A 16,604-nucleotide genomic window follows, 5' to 3' on the forward strand; every position below is an offset into this window, starting at 1 on the left:
AATACTCAACATACTCTAGAATTGTGAATTTGCGGGAGAATTTTAATCCGATTAGAATTAAAGGGGTCCAGTTATAGGAAAGATGTGATTGAAGGAGTAGAGAATATCTCAGAGCAGGGAGTTTTATTTTCAATTGTTGTAGACCTTGCCTGCCAATTACTCACAGGCAGTAAAAGAGTGGTGAGTTTGTGTTTCTCTCTCTCTCTCTCTCTCTCTCTCTCTCTCTCTCTCTCTCTCTCTCTCTCTCTCTCTCTCTCTCTCATTCTCTCTCTCTCTGTATTCTAAATCAGTGAAATAAGAAAAAAATGTATATTCAATTTGGAAATGTAACCAGTTTTTCTCCCTTGAAAATCTGCCAGATATTTAATTTTTATTCTCAAGGGAGAGTAACACAATAACAGAGTTGGAAGGGACGTTGGAGAACTTCTAGTCCGACCCCCTGCTCAAGTAGGAAAACCCTATACCATTTCAGACTATTGGCTGCCCAATCTCTTCTTAAAAACCTCCTGTGTTGAAGCATCCACAACTTCTGGAGGCAAGGTGTTCCACTGGTTTATTGTGTGTTCTGTTTATTAAATTTTTCCTTCGTTCTAGGTTGCTTCTCTCTTTGATTAGTTTTCATCCGTTGCTTCTTGTCCTGCCTTCAGGGTGCTTTGGAGAATAGGTTGACTCCCACTTCTTTGTGGCAGCCGCTCAAATATTGGAAGACTGCTATGATGTCATCCATAGTCCTTTTTGTTTTTTCAAGTGGAGCTACCTTTCACTATGAACATAGTTGAGGTGTGGAATCCCTTTTTGAGATTGCAGATTGATTTTGAACAAGAACAATTTTTGCAACCAAGAAAAAAAATATATACCGTATTTTTCGGACTATAAGACACACCAAGATTTTGAAGAGGTAAACAAGGAAATAAAAGTTTTTGCCCTTCCCAGCCCACAGGACCACTCTGCAGGCCTCCCAGAGCCTCTGCACACCCCATTTTTGCAAAAAAAAAGGGCCCGTTTTTTGCAAAAACGGGACACGGGTGGGGCTTTGGGAGGTCAAAAATGGCTGTATTTGGTCTATAAGATGCATCAACATTTCCACCCTCTTTTAGAGGGAAAAAAAGTGTGTTTTATATTCTGAAAAGTACGGTATATATCTCTTGTTTTGCCACATTTGTCTTACGCATCCTCTTCCTCCTCTCCAATGGCCAACAGCTCCATTGTCCCACCTGCCTCCTCAATTGGAGGAAATCACTTTGCCGAGAAGTGAGGCACAATGCTGTTTGTCTCCTGGGCGGCTTCCTTCCTCATCTACACAATTTCATCATTCCATGCTAAACGTGTCTGGTTCTTGGAGAGATGCTCCTAAGCAGGGCTAAAAGAGCCAGAGAAGAATGGACAGGAGCCTGATCCAGTCAGTTGGAGTCAGTGAAGAAACGTGCGGAAGGGAGGATGAGAAGATGGGGCCCAATGCGATGTGATGCAATTTTGCTGAACTCGGAGAAACTTGATTATCAGGAAACATAGATAGGATGCAAACATCTGAAGAGGAAGAAGGGAAATAAGATTTAGTGCTTGCATTATACAACCACGTTGTGAAAGCATGTTGACTTTCCAAGTGCTGGCAGTTGCCAGTTGGGTTTTATTTCATGCTTTCGAAGCAGTACGGATAGTCCTTGATTTACAGCAGTTCATTCACTGACTGTTTGACGTTACAACGGCACTGAAAAAAAGCGACTTACGACTGTTTTTCACATTTAGAATCATTGCAGCATTCCCATGTGATCAAAATTCAGACACTTGGCAACTGATTCATATTTATGATGGTTGCAGAATCCTAGGGGTCACCTGATCCTCTTTTGTGACCTTCTGATAAGCAAAGTCAAATGGGGAAGCCAAATTCACTGAACAATCATGTTCCTAACTTAACAACCACAATGATTCACTTAACAGTGGCAAGAAAAGTCGTAAAATGGGGCCAAACTCACTGAACAAATGTTTTGCCGAGCAACAGACATTTGGGGCTGAATTGTCATCGTAGGTGAAGGACAACCTGTATTTTAAGGTCCAGGAGATCTTGCCAGCTGGCAGTTTGGGAGTTGGGATGTGCCCACAAAATAGACCTTTTGTTTCTTTCCTGTTTTGAAAGTAACTGCAGTCTAGGCCTTTATAAATCAAGGAGGGAAATGTTTCCTTCAACACTTGTGTGCTATCAGAAGTTGAGTGGGAGAACTTGGCTGCTATGCCATTCCTTTCTCAGCCTTAGCTTGGGGCCCTGAGTGACATTCAACAGATTCTTCTGAAATGTTCAAAAGCCCATTGTGTCACAAAAAAGACTATGGTTTTTCCTGACCCATCTCTCCAACTCCAGTTGAGTTACTTCATTGTTAGGCTAAACTTTGGGCAATCTTTCCCTAAATATTTAAGTGGGATGAGTCACAAAAGGGCAGGAAACACAGAGTCTAGCCCTCAATTTACAAGCACAATTAAGCTCAACATTTCCAATGCTAACCAAGATGGTTATTAAGTGGGCTTTGCTCCATTTTGTGAACTTCCTTGCCATTGTTAAGTGTTAATCACTGCAGTTGTTGAGTGAATCTGGCTTCCCCATTGACTTTGCTCTTCAGAAGGTTGCAAGAGTTGGTTGCATGACCCCAAGATGCTGCAACCATCCTAAATCCATGCCAGTTGCCATGCATCTGAATTTTGATCACGTGACCCTCGGGATGCTGCCGTTGTAACTTCAAAAAGGTCACTAAGGGAATGATTGTAAGTCAAGGACTAATTAAAGAATTAGGTCCTTTCTCACTTGTGAGGTTTTTTTTTAAAAAAGTTTCTAATAGGACACAAATTCCCAACTGAATTAGTTTGCTCAAGGACAGCCATTTGAGAGAAACATCAAAGGGACTGTATATCTCTGTGTATGTTTATATTCCCTGGTTATCTGTTGCCACTGATGGAATCCTGACCATGGCAGCCATTTTCTTGGCACCCAACTATCAGCTGTTTACTCAGTGGCTGGTGACAGTTCTCAGGAAGGGAAGCTCAGACGTGACTGTGAGTTGACTATCCTCATTTCTACAGCCTCTTTATACAGCTGCCTTTTGCTCCTTCTTTTCTGTTCCTCCTCCTTCCCTCCCTCCTCCTAATTTTGTGTACCTGTGGCACTTCTATCTAGAGATCTACTGTTAGGAAAGAAAACCAGATTTGGATCCCAACTGTAAAAGCCACCCACAATGGAGATTTCATTACAACCAAAACTGTTGTGGGTGGGTGTGGTGTTCAAACACATCTGTCCCCTTTCCATGTCATCCCCAATGTTTCCTTTGTGCAAACTTGATGGCAGTTGGTTTCTATATCTGCCAGGAAGCGAGCAGGGCAGGGTGCTTACTCCCCCCTTTTCTAGATCTTCGTTTTCCTATCATATTCAGCGTCAGCTTTGCCCTTTTTCTAGATATGAGTTCTAGTTTGGTGGCTGGGTATAATTTCTCTGCAGAGGAAAAGGCTGGGATCCAAAATGCAGAACTGAGACTGTACCCAGACTTCTCTTTTCAATATTTTATTTGTCAATTCAGCCTGGCTTCATTGAACTTTCGTGCATTGTGATGGACTTTGTTTTAATACATGGTCTCTGTAGAAATAGCCTCTGTTCCTACAGGGTAGTAAAGAGCATGTCATTAATATATCTTGCACAGGTAATCCTGGATTTTATGACCACAATTTGAGCCCAACATTTCCATTGATAAATGAGACAGTTGTTAAGTGAGGTTTTGCCTCCTTTTATGACCTTTCTTGCTGGAGATGTTAAGCGAATCTCTGCAGTTCTTAAGTTCGTAATATGATTGTTAAGCAAACCTGACTTCCCCTGTTGACTTGGCTTGTCCGAGGGTCACAAAAGATGATTGCGTAATCCTGGGATACTGCAACCGTCATAAATATGAGGCGGTTGTCAAGCGTCTGAATTTTGATCGTCATGGGGCTGCTGCAATGGTAAATATCCTAAGTCACTTTTCTTAGTACCATTGTAAATTTGAATTGTCACTAAACAAATGGTTGTAAACTACAAATTTAAGAGATGAAGCCTTGTTGGACCAGATCAAGATCAGAATATGGAAAATGTTAGATCGGGTGAGTGAGGAGACAGGAGCCAGGTCTATGTGAACAACAGCTCTTTAATACACAGTGAGAATCCAGCAAATGTACAGTAGAACAGTTCTCCTTATATAGCTTCTTGCCCAGGGTGCTAGCCAATAATCATCGACCTTTTTCCCGCTTAATTTTCCCTCCAAAATTAGATACATAACACTCCTCCCCTCCCAGAAGACACTTAGGCAGCTATTTACATACATAATCATGCAGGTGACTAGGGCGTTCCTTGATTCTAATTGACCTGCGTAATTCAGTCTGAGGCGGGGATTTGGGCTGGTCGGAGGGACTCTTTGTCTCTCCCAGCCCAGCCAACGGAACCTCCTGGATTTTCTTATGGGCGTTGCACCCTCCGGATGGGCCTGGCTTCTCGAGAGGGCAGCGCTGGACACCGAAGCCATCAGGTAAGTCCTCCAGCCACTTCGGGTTTGAGTTAGCTGTTGGAGGAATGGTTGGTGAGTCAGGGACTGGTTTATCTGTTTGATAGTCTGGCTCAGTGAGTATTGTTTGGCCCCGGCGTTTCCTTAACTGGTCTATGTGTCTGCGTCATACCCTTCCGTTTCCCATTTCAACAAGATGTGACCTGGGTCCAGTAATGTCAGAGATGTGCCCCACCACCCAGAGGGGACCGTCCACGTAATTCCTTATGAACAGTGGGGACCCAATGGAGAAACTTCTAGCCTTACTCTTGGCTTCCATATACCCGTCAGGGGAGTAATTGGGATGCAGCCTATCTAGAGTACAGTGGAGTCTCCAGCCCATTAAGAGCTCTGCCGGACTTTGTCCCGTAGCCATGTATAGAGTAACATGTTGGGCAGTCAGGAAAGTATCGATTCTGGCCTGCCAGTCTCCCGGGCCGAGTCTGGCCAATGCCTCTTTGGCCGATCTCACAAATCTTTCAGCTTGACTATTACTGGCCGGATGAAAAGGTGCTGTGAATGCATGTCGGACCCCAATCCCTGCAAAGTATCCTTCAAATTGTGTAGCCGTGAGTTGAGGCCCATTATTGGATACCAGTGTGTCCGGTAGCCCATGTGTGGCGAATAGTTTCCGGAGCGCTTTAATTATAGCCTCCACAGTGGTAGAGTGCATTAATATTATCTCTAGCCACTTAGAATAAGCGTCCACCATTATAAGAGGAGCCTTGGTAGTACAGTGGTTTAAAGCACCCTGTTATTAACACAGCTGCCTGCAATTACTGCAGGTTCGAATCTTACCAGGCTCAAGGTTGACTCAGCCTTCCATCCTTTCTAAGGTAGGTTAAATGAGGACCCAGTTTGTGGGGGCAATAAGCTGACTTTGTATAAATATACAAAAGTATGAAGACTATTGCTTAACGCATTGTAAACCGCCCTGAGTCTCCAGAGAAGGGCGGCATATAAATAAAAAAAAATTAAAAAAATTAAAAAATAAGAAAAGTTTGACCATGGAATAGACCTGCAAAATCGATATGAATACGCGACCAGGGTCCCTGGGGTCTTTCCCATTCTTTAGCTGGGGCCGTTGGGGGAGCAGAGCGAGACTCCTGATGGGTACACTTGGCCACCCATTCGGCAATGCTGTCATCCATGTTGGGACACCATACATAGCTCCTTGCCAACCCCTTCATCCTCACAATTCCCGGGTGCCCAACATGCAATGCTGACGAGGAATAGTCTTGAGAATGTTATCTGGGAGGAGTTTGACGCTGTGACTCCCGATGATGTGGACAGGATTTTGGGGAGACTTAGTGCGGCCACATGTTTACTGGACCCGTGTCCCTCCTGGTTGGTACTGGCTTCCCGGGAGGTTACACGAGGCTGGCTCCAGGGTGTTATCAATGCTTTGCTGAGTGAGGGCCACTTTCCCGCTGCCTTGAAAGAGGCGGTGGTGAGGCCTCTCCTCAAGAAGCCGTCCCTGGATCCGGCAATATTGGCCAACTATCGTCCTGTCTCCAACCTTCGCTTTATGGCGAAGGTTGTTGAGAGTGTGGTCGCGTGACAGTTCCCACAATTCCTGGAGGAAACATCTTATCTAGATCCGTTCCAGTCGGGTTTCAGGTCTGGGCACAGTACGGAAATGGCATTGGTCGCGTTGGTTGATGATCTCTGGAGGGCTCGGGACAGGGGTTGCTCCTCTGTTCTGGTCCTGTTAGATCTCTCAGCGGCTTTTGATACCATCGACCATGGTATCATGCTGCACCGGCTGGAAGAGTTGGGGGTGGGAGGCACCGTGTTGCGGTGGTTCTCTTCCTTTCTCTCCGACCGGTCGCAGTTTGTGTTGGCAGGGGGGCAGAGGTCGACCTCGAGGCCTCTCATCTGTGGAGTGCCGCAGGGATCGGTCCTCTTGCCCCTTCTGTTCAACATTTATGTAAAGCCGCTGGGCGAGATCATCCGTGGCTTTGGGGTGAGATACCACCAGTACGCTGATGACACCCAGCTGTACATCTCCACCCCAGGCCACCCCAATGATGCCCTTGAAGTGATGTCCCAGTGCCTGGAGGCTGTGCGGATCTGAATGGGGAGGAACAGGCTCAAGCTCAACCCTTCCAAGACTGAGTGGCTGTGGCTCCCGGCATCCTGATATAGTCAGTTGACTCCATCACTGACTATTGGGGGAGAGTCTTTGGCCCCCACAGAAGGGGCTCGCAATCTGGGAGTCCTCCTGGATAGGCAGCTGTCCTTGGAGGAACATCTGACAGCTGTAACCAGGGGGACCTTTTGTCAGGTTCGCCTGATTCGCCAGTTGCGGCCCTTTCTTGATCGGGATTCCCTGTGCACAGTCACTCATGCCCTCGTCACCTCTCGCCTTGACTACTGCAACGCTCTCTACATGGGGCTCCCCTTGAAGAGCACCTGGAGGCTCCAACTGGTCCAGAATGCAGCAGCGCGGGTAGTGATGGGAGCAGCATGGCGCTCCCATGTAACACTGCTCCTGCGTGAGCTGCACTGGCTCCCAGTGGTCTTCCGGGTGCGCTTCAAGGTGCTGGTTATCACCTTTAAAGCGCTCCATGGCATCGGGCCTAGCTATCTTCGAGACCGCCTGCTGCTACCAACGACCTCCCATCGTCCTGTGCGCTCCCACAGAGAGGGCCTCCTCAGGGTGCCATCAGCCAATCAATGTAGGCTGGTGACCCCCAGGGGGAGGGCCTTCTCTGTGGGGGCACCTACCCTCTGGAATCAGTTGCCCCCAGAGATAAGGAGAATCCAAGACCTTAGCGCCTTCCGCCGTGCCCTTAAAACCCACTTTTTCCAGCAAGCCGGGCTGGCTTAAGAAGAAATTTTAAATGTTTTAATTGGTTTGTATTTTTAATTTTGGGCCAAATTTATATATATTTTAATTGTTTTTAATATTTGTATTTCATGTTTTTTAATTCTGGCTGTACATCACCCTGAGTCCTCAGGGAGAAGGGTGGTATATAAATTTAAAATAAAATAAATAAAATAAAAATAAATGTAGCCAACACTTGTTCCCATAGACACATTGGCACAACCACCCGGTCACCCCACAGCAAACAACCCCCTTGAGTAGACAGCTCATGCTGTTTGCTGATAAACGGTTTAAATTCCCCACCCATAGAGCCAGCTGGCCATCCCCTATGTACCCAGCCAATAACAGTTCGCAACACAGAATCTCGTGCAACTTCAGCAGAAGTGAGAGGCCCCGAGTCCATAGAGTCAATAAGCAGAACAGGAATGCCCGGGGTCGGGTCTTCCAGCAATTCTGGCAGTGGACACCTGCTGAGGGCATCGGCATGCCCAAGGCTCTGACCGGGGCGATGGATGAGGCGGTAGGAGTAGGCAGCCAGAAAAATAGCCCACCTAGTCAGACGGGGAGACATGGCTGCCGGAGTGGGGCGATCTCCAGCCAAAAGTCCTAGCAGGGGTCGGTGATCAGTAACGAGTTCAAAGGTCCATCCGAACAGGTATTCGTGAAACTTTTTAACCCCTGCCATAGCTTCCAGGGCCTCCCTGTCCAGCTTTCTGTAGTTTTGCTCAGTGCTAGACAGGGTGTAGGAGAAATAGGCGATGGGGGCTTCTAGTCCGTTCAGCAGTCTATGACTCAAGACAGCCCCCACGCCAAAAGGGGATGCGTCACAGACTAAGACAAGGGGAAGTAGTTCATTATGTTGGATAAGGAGGCCGTTGGCAGATAGAAGTCCCTTGACAGCTGCAAACACCTTGGCTTCCACCTTATCCCAAACCCACAGGGATTTTTTCACTAACAATTTGTGGAGTGGTTCAGCCACTGTGGCTTTGTCCTTTAAGAAAATTGAATAATAATAATAATAATAATAATAATAATAATAATAATAATAATAATAATAATAATTTTATTTCTATACCGAATAGAAATCCCAGGAACGCCTGTAGCTCCACTTTGTTCTTTGGAGTTGGCACGTTGTGGATAGCTCTTATTTTACTTTCCGTGGGGTGAATGCCAGTCCCATCTACTTTGTACCCTAAAATTCAACGGCAGGCACTGCAATTTGACATTTGTTTCGCTTAACTCATAGTCCTGCGTTTTGAAAAATAGTCAGCACCTTCCTTAAACGGTCCCCTAGTTGTTGCTCATCTGCTGTGGTGACAAGGACATCGTCAAAATAGGGGACGAACCCTGGTAGTCCTTGCAGCAGACGCTCCATCACACTTTGGAATAGTCCGGGGGCTACACTAACCCTGAACTGTAGTCTTGTGCATTTGAAGGCACCTCTATGTGTTACTATAGTCTGTGCCTCTGCGGTAGCGCTATCTACTGGCAGTTGCTGGTACGCCTGCGCAAGATCGAGTTTAGCAAAAACCTTGCCAGGGCCCAAGGAATGTAATAGGTGCTGCACAATGGGGACAGGATAGGCGCTTTGTTGGAGGGCTTTGTTTAGGGTGCACTTATAGTCGGTGCAGATGCACACTGACCCGTCAGACTTAAGTGGGGTGACTATCAGTGTTTTCCATTTTGCATGGTCAACCAGTATTAGGATGCCCTGCGGTATGAGCTTGTTCAGCTCCTGATCCACTTTAGACTTGAGCACAAAGGGCACCCTCCTTGCGTTCATTCTGATGGGGGCTACATTAGGGTCCAGGTTAAAAGAAATAGGGGTCCCCATATATTTGCCAAGATGGTCATCAAAAATGTCCTGGAATTCACATAGTAGGTTGTCCATCAAGTTGCTGCTGGTAGAGTGGAATCCAGTGACCCCCATGCCCAGGGCTTTGAACCAGTCAAGGTCTAGAAGACTCGGTAGACGTCTGCTGACCACTGTGATGGGCAGCTGCTTGTTGAACTGGCCGAATTTTACCTGGAATGTCCCACAGCCTTCAACGGGAATGCGATTCCCCTGGTAGTCATTTAGTCTCAGGCACTGGTGCTTCAGCTGGTGTTTTTTGAAATTCAGGATTGCAGCTTTAAGCTTGGCCCATGACATGATAGTGATGGATGAGCCAGTGTCTATTTCCATTTGACATGGAGATCCCTCAATTTCGACGGTTACATGTGGAGACATGGTAGCTTGGCTGATGCGGGTCTGAAATGTCTCAGGAGTTTTGGAGTAGGCGCTTCGTTTTTGCTGGATGTTTCTGTCCTTCTTTTGCAGCCGCTGCTGGCTGGCTTGACTGGTGAATGCTCTTTGTTTGTGGCTGGATGGCTGACTTGCCCTGCACACCCGTGCCAAGTGTCCCTTTTTGTCACAGCGCCTGCAAATGGCATCTTTGAACTGGCATGTCTGCCTCTGGTGGAATCCCCCACAGCTAGCACAGCTCTCTTTCTGGTCACCCTCATTACACTTATTTCTGTCCATCTTGAAAACGTCCACATCGCCCTCTTCCTTGTTATCAAGGTCTCTGCTACCTTGTTGGATGATTCGTGCGCCCTGGCTTCATCTAGTGCGATGTGAAGGGTAAGGTTTGTCTTAGCCAACAGTTGTCTCTGGAGGTGAATATCTCTTTTTTTTTTTATTGCAAAAGTTTTACAATTACATTTTCACCCCTTTCCCCCCCGCCTCCCCCCCCAAACTTCCCAACCTCCCTAACCCTCCCTAACCCTCCCCTCCCCCCAGACTTCCCTATAATATATTCATACTCATAAAAAACCCTTAATATAACACTTATATGTAAATTTGAACCCCTCCCTCCCCTGTGTAATTTTTCTCTTTACCTCATTACATTAAAATATTTCCACTACATTACATTATTTTCAAATAAAAGCTATTTGATACTTTCTAGTTTGATATTTGTTCTGAACATATTCTATCCACCTTTTCCATTCCCACTCATAAGTCTCTTGTGAACAGTCTTTTAAATATGCTGAAATCTTCGCCATCTCTGCAAAACTGGCCATCTTCAAAGTCCATTCCTCAATAGTGGGCAAAGCTTCATTCTTCCAATATTTACCTATCAACAATCTTGCTGCTGTTATCATATACAATATCAATTTTGTTTCACCCAATGTAAAACCCTTAACTATACCCAATAAAAACAGTTGTGGAGAAAATTGAATTTTTTTCTTCAAAACATTCTGCATGACCCACCAAATTTTTATCCAAAAAGCTTTAACTTTCCTACAGGTCCACCAAACATGATAATACGTAGCATCCAAACATTCACATCTCCAACATTTTGGCTGAACATTAGGGTACATACATGACAACTTTTTGGGATCTAAATGCCATCTATAAAACATTTTGTAGAAATTTTCCCTCAGATTCTGCGACTGTGTAAATTTAACATTCTGAACCCAAATTTTTTCCCATGTTTCCAGCATCACTGGTTCTTCAAAATTCTGTGCCCACTTAATCATACAGTCTTTAACTAATTCAGTTTCTGAATCTCTTTCTAGCAAAACATTATAAAGCCTTTTGATATGCATTGGACCTTTCTCTCTTATATGTCTAACCAATTCTTCCTCATGCAACATAATACCAGTTTTTTGGTCCTCTTTCCATCTCAATTGTAATTGATTATACTGTAACCAAGTTAAATTAATCCCTTCGTCCAACAGTGTCTGCAATGTCTTCAACTGCCATCTGCCCGCATCTGTAAAAAGAACCTCTTTATATAAACCCCCCCCGAGTGACATTATATTTGTATTCCACAAAGTATGACCAAGATCCAGCCATAGCGGTATTTTATAATCCCATTTGAGTCGGTGCTTCTTCCAAACTCTCATCAAAGAATCTCTAAGTATATGACTTTTAAATACTTTATCTACTTTGTCGTCGTAAAATAAGTAAGCATGCCATCCAAATTCAAGATCAAAACTTTCTGCGTTCAATATTCCAGTCTTTTTCCTTCCAAACCAATCACTTGTTAAGGTTAAAGCTGCTGCATCATAATATAGCTGTAGGTTTGGAAGTTTAAGACCTCCTCTTTCTGGAACATCTTGCATAATTTTCAATTTCACTCTCGGCTTCTTCTCGTTCCAGACAAACTTATTCACTCCAGATTGCCAAACTTTCAATTGTTTATCACTTTTAAGCACCGGAATCATTTGAAACAAAAAAAGAAATCTTGGCAAAATATTCATCTTAACTGCTGCTATTCTTCCAAGTAGAGACAGCTGCAGTTTTTTCCAAGTCTCCATATCTTTCTGCACCTCTCGCCACAACACCTCATAGTTATTTTGAAACAATTTCATATTTGATTCTGCAACCTGAACTCCTAGATATTTTACCTTAGGTACAGTCTCAAAACCTGCCCTCCTTTCAAGCTCATGTTTACGATCTTGTGTCATGTTTTTAGCTATCATTTTAGTCTTTTTTGGATTCAATCTAAAACCTGAAACTTTACCATAGTCTTGTATAATGTCCTTCATCAAGATTATTGATTCCATTGGTTGTGATAGGGTAACAACCAGATCATCTGCAAATGCCTTTATTCTGTAATCCTCTTGCCTAATCTTTATACCTCTCAAGATATTAGAGTCCCGTATTGTATTTAGCAAGACTTCTAATGTTAAAATAAATAAAAGTGGGGACAGCGGACATCCCTGTCTTGTTCCTTTTTCAATTTTAAACTCTGTTGTCAGGCTTCCATTAATAATGATCTGTGCCTTTTGCTCTTGATAAATTGCCGAAATCGCCTGTATAAATTGATCCCCAAAGTCCATCTTTTTCAAAGTCTTTAATAGAAAATTCCAATCCACTCTGTCAAAGGCCTTCTCTGCATCCAAGAAGACCAGCACTGCAGGGATCTGTTTATTCTTCTCAAGATATTCCAATAAATCTATTACTTGCCTTACATTGTCCTTCATATATCTGCCCTCGATAAATCCCGCTTGATCATCATGAATCACCTTCTGAATTACTGGCATCAACCTGTTGGCTAGTACTTTCGCAAAAATTTTATAATCTGTATTCAAAAGAGATATTGGTCTATAGTTCTCTGGTTTTTTAGGACCGATTTGTTCTTTTGGTATCAAAGATATGTAAGCTGTTGTCCATGATGGGGGTATTTTACCCCCTTGCTGAATATTGCAAAATAAATCTCTAAGTTGTTCCACCATTTCAGCTTGCAAAGTTTTGTAATACACTGCAGTCAAGCCATCCGTGCCAGGAGCTTTGGCTGTTTTTAACTGTTTAATTGCTACTATTATCTCCTCCTCTGTTATAGGATAATTCATTCTTTCCTTTTGTTGATCAGTAATTTTTGTAACTCTTTTATCGTTTAAATATTTTTCTATAAGTCCATTCTGCACCTCCTCTTTGGCATATAGTTTGGTATAATAGTCCACAAAAGCTTCTTTAATTAATTTTTGTTGAAAAATTTCTTTCCCTCCAATATCAATACTATCAATAGTCCGTATACTTTGTTTTTTCCTCAATGTGTAAGCCAACCATCTGCCCGGTTTATTAGCGTTACAAAATGTATTATGCTTCGCATATTGTAAGTTTGTTGCAACTTGTTCCGCCATAAGCATTTGAAATTGGTCTTTCAAAAGTTTTATAGCACTACGTATTCTTTCATCTGTTGGATTTTTAATAAGTAACTGTTCTTTTTTCTTTATTTCTATTTCCAATTCAGATCTTTTCTTTTGTCGGAGCAGTCTATGTTTAGAGTTCATATAGATAAGTACCCCTCTCATATAAGCTTTACTTGCATCCCACACAATTTCAATTGGGGTACCTTTATTCAAATTTATTTCAAAAAATTCTTTCAAATGCTTTTTGAGTTCTGTTGTATTTTTTTCATATCTAAACAAATTCTCATTTAATCTCCAAGAACGTCTCTCAACCTTGTCCATCTCAATTTCTATCCATACTGGGCTATGGTCAGTCAAAGTTCTTGAAAAAATCTTTGTTCTTTTTGTCTTAACAAGTAAATCATCTGTCAACAAAATAAAGTCAATCCTAGAGAAGGATCTGTGTCTGTCAGAATAAAAAGTATAGTCCAATTCTTTTGAATTATGTATTCTCCAAACATCTTTTAGTTCCATATCTTCTTTCATGTCAAAAAAGGTCTGTGGTAATCTGATTCTAGACTTTGCCAAACTCTTTTTATCTAATTTAGAATCGATTACTCCATTCCAGTCTCCCATAATTAAAATAGATCTGTAATCCCATTGCAATATTTTAGTATGTAACATCTTGTAGAAATAGTCCTGTTGTTGATTGGGAGCATAAATCCCAATCAGAAGAATTTGGCCATTTGCGGTAGACAATTCAATTGCTACAAACCTACCATCTTCATCTGTTTCTATAACTTTAGCTGTTAACTTTTTATTTACATAAATTACCACTCCATTCTTTTTTTGCGAAGTTGAAGATATAAAATGTGTTCCTAGTTTGGAGTTTATCAAATATTTTTGATCTTGAGTTGTGATATGCGTTTCTTGTAAACAAATTATATCATTATTAAATTGTTTCAAATATGTAAATAATTTCTTCCTTTTTTTTTTTTTTTGATTTATATGCCGCCCTTCTCCGGAGACTCAGGGCGGCTTACAATGCATTAAGCAATAATGTGCTGAATTCAACCCATTAACATTCCAGGATAAACACCTAAAGGTCATCAGCCTCTTTCTGGAGCAAAGAGCAAAATAATTGAAGATCATCCGAAATCTTCGATCTCGCTCCTCCCATAACTCCAATCTCTTGTGCAGTACTCTTATCTGCCTCCTTGTCTTGTCTTTCCTGTTGTTGTTGTTGCTTTTGTTTAAGTAACTTAGCTTGAGCTCGAGTTATACGTTGATCCTTAACCTCAATCATCCGAACCGGGTCCAAGATTGGAGAAGATTCCAGCAAGGGCTCATCCAAAAAACCTCCTTCTGCACCTTGCACTTCTTCTAATTCCTGCTTAGACTGTTCTTGCAGTTCTCGTTGAGGTTGCTTCTCTTCACTCTCTTTAATCTCCAAAACTGTAGATGTACGTGGAGATGGTGTTCTTTCCTTAAGAATAGTAGTGTAGAAGTGCTGTGCCTTCTCCACGGTATTCAAACGATATCTTTCTCCCTTGTATCTGAAAATTATGCCAACTGGTGCGTCCCACCGGAAAGATATCTGTAAATTTTGCAATTCCTTAACAAGAAAGCCAAATTCTTTTCTAGCTTTCAGCATTTTAGGAGGTAATTCTTTATAAATTCCAATTCGTGAACCCCCCACTTGTACAGAAGTGTAAAAGGATTTTTGCAGGATATCGTTTCTTATTTCTCTATCTGTAAAATATATGACTACGTCTCTAGGTAATTGTCTTTGTCTGGCCACCCAAGAGTTCACTCTGTAAATTTTGTCTATTTTGTGAAAAACCACATCTGGATTAACTTGTAAAATCTTAGCCAGGGCCTCAGAACAAACTTGTCTCAAATCCTGTCTTTCCTCCTCTCGAATTCCTCGAAGCCGTATAGCAAACTCCATTGCCCTGAATTGTATCATGACAATCTCGTCTTCAACTCTCTGCATTTTATTGTCAACATCAGCAATTTTATAATCATTGTCTTTCATCTTAACATTAACTTCTAATTTAAGTTCTTCAACTTTAAAATCAACTTTCCCAATAAATTCTGCCAGGCCAGATGCCACTTCTGATATTTTTTTGGTCACCTTGTTTTGATTCTGTTTCACCATATCTTTAACTTCATTAATTTCCTGCATAAATTCCTGGTGTGATTTTTGAAGTTTATCATCTATCCCCTGATGTGATTTTTGAAGTTTATCATCTATCTCCTGTTGAGATTTTTGAAATTTATCATCCAAAGTTTTAGAAATAAATTCTTTTAAATCTCCCACATCAAATTCTTTTTTCTGAGTCTGTAACTGTTGAGCAGGGGGAAGCTGCATTTCATGTTTGTGTGTGGGGGATCCCCCCCCCCTGTTGCCTTCCCTTCCTGCTTCTTTGAAGTCATTCTGCCACGTAGGCTAGTTTTTCTGAAGAGGGAAGTTCCTTTTCCTTTCCCTCCTGGACAAAGACTTCTAAAAAAGTCCCCCAGATTTAATCAAATAAAACTGGAGTAAAACAAAGTCAAATTTAAAAAAAAAAAATTTTTTTTTCCTTTAGATAAAGCAACTTTGTAGCAGCTCTGTAACTTTATAGCAAGGCAGGAAGGCTTCACAAATCCACTTTCACTAGCTCGTTAACTCAAATGCTGGGCGCCATATTTTTTCAAATCACTTTCACTCACTCACTTTCTCTTTTGGTTTAAAAAGTCAACAAAGCACTAATACTTGCAATTTTCAAGTTTCTGGATTCAAGTTGGTATTTCCGCTGTTTGTTAGGGTTAGTTCCTTTCACTTTAAAAGTTTGCTGCTGCCGGCTTGTTCTGCTGAAGGCAGAATCGTCCCACGCCGCCCGGAGTCTCCGCAGGTTGGGAGGGAGCCGCACCTGTTTTCTCCCCCAGAAGCAATTCCCTGGGGGGGTTACAGGGGCTCAACCTGTGCCCTGCTGTCTCTGCTCCTACAATCTTCGAGATTCCGGAGTTTTCGAGCCGCTCCTCGTTCACGGGGCGGCTCTACAGGCGGCGGGGCTGGCGGTCATTAAAAAATCACCGCTGTCGCCGAAACTCGCAAACCGGAAGTCTGAGGTGAATATCTCTTAACGCCGCAGATTAGTTGCTCTAGAAGCACATCATCGAGGTCTCGGTACTCACAGTGTGTGGCGGCCTTACGCAGCGCTGCCATGTAGGCATTTATCGGCTCTCCGTCCCTCTGTAGTCTTTGCCAGAACTCGTAGCGCTGAACAAATTTTGGATGGTACCGGGGCATAGTGTGTCCTCAATGTGGTCTGTAAGACCTGCCATGGTACAGACTGTACCAGTGTTGGCTCCAACAGCGACTTGGCTGTGTCAAACACTTCAGGGCCGCAGTGGCTCAAGAAGAGGGCATGCTTCCGATTGTCGGACAGCCCTTGGAGATCATTTGCTTCAAGGAAGCATTCAAACCACGTCATGTACAATCCCCACTTCTCTTTCACGGGATCGAATGACATTGGTGGTGTGACAGCGGACATCGTTCTGTCGTGCTCAGCTCGTGAAGACTTTCCCGCCTGGCTGGATTCGTTGGTTGTCAGCTC

At 43.1% G+C, this 16,604-nt stretch overlaps 1 protein-coding gene across 6 annotated transcripts in view; it reads left to right on the top strand.

The window, feature by feature from the left end:
* The window catches only part of TSPAN14 (tetraspanin 14), a 132,211-nt gene that overhangs the window by 24,263 nt on the left and 91,344 nt on the right, over positions 1-16,604 (top strand). Inside the window, exon 1 of one of the 6 annotated variants that reach the window (XM_060685526.2) lies at positions 3,021-3,042. The exons of 3 other annotated variants lie outside the window; for them this stretch is intronic. The gene's annotated coding sequence lies outside the window, so the exon portion shown is untranslated. Of the gene's footprint in view, positions 1-3,020; positions 3,043-3,234; positions 4,536-16,604 lie in introns of those variants that run through there. 2 more of the 6 variants (XM_087872339.1, XM_034434742.3) reach the window with 2 other exon arrangements.

The sequence above is a fragment of the Pantherophis guttatus genome, chromosome 6 (assembly GCF_059756535.1).
Source record: "Pantherophis guttatus breed Tessera chromosome 6, ASM5975653v1, whole genome shotgun sequence".
Lineage (NCBI taxonomy): Eukaryota > Metazoa > Chordata > Lepidosauria > Squamata > Colubridae > Pantherophis > Pantherophis guttatus.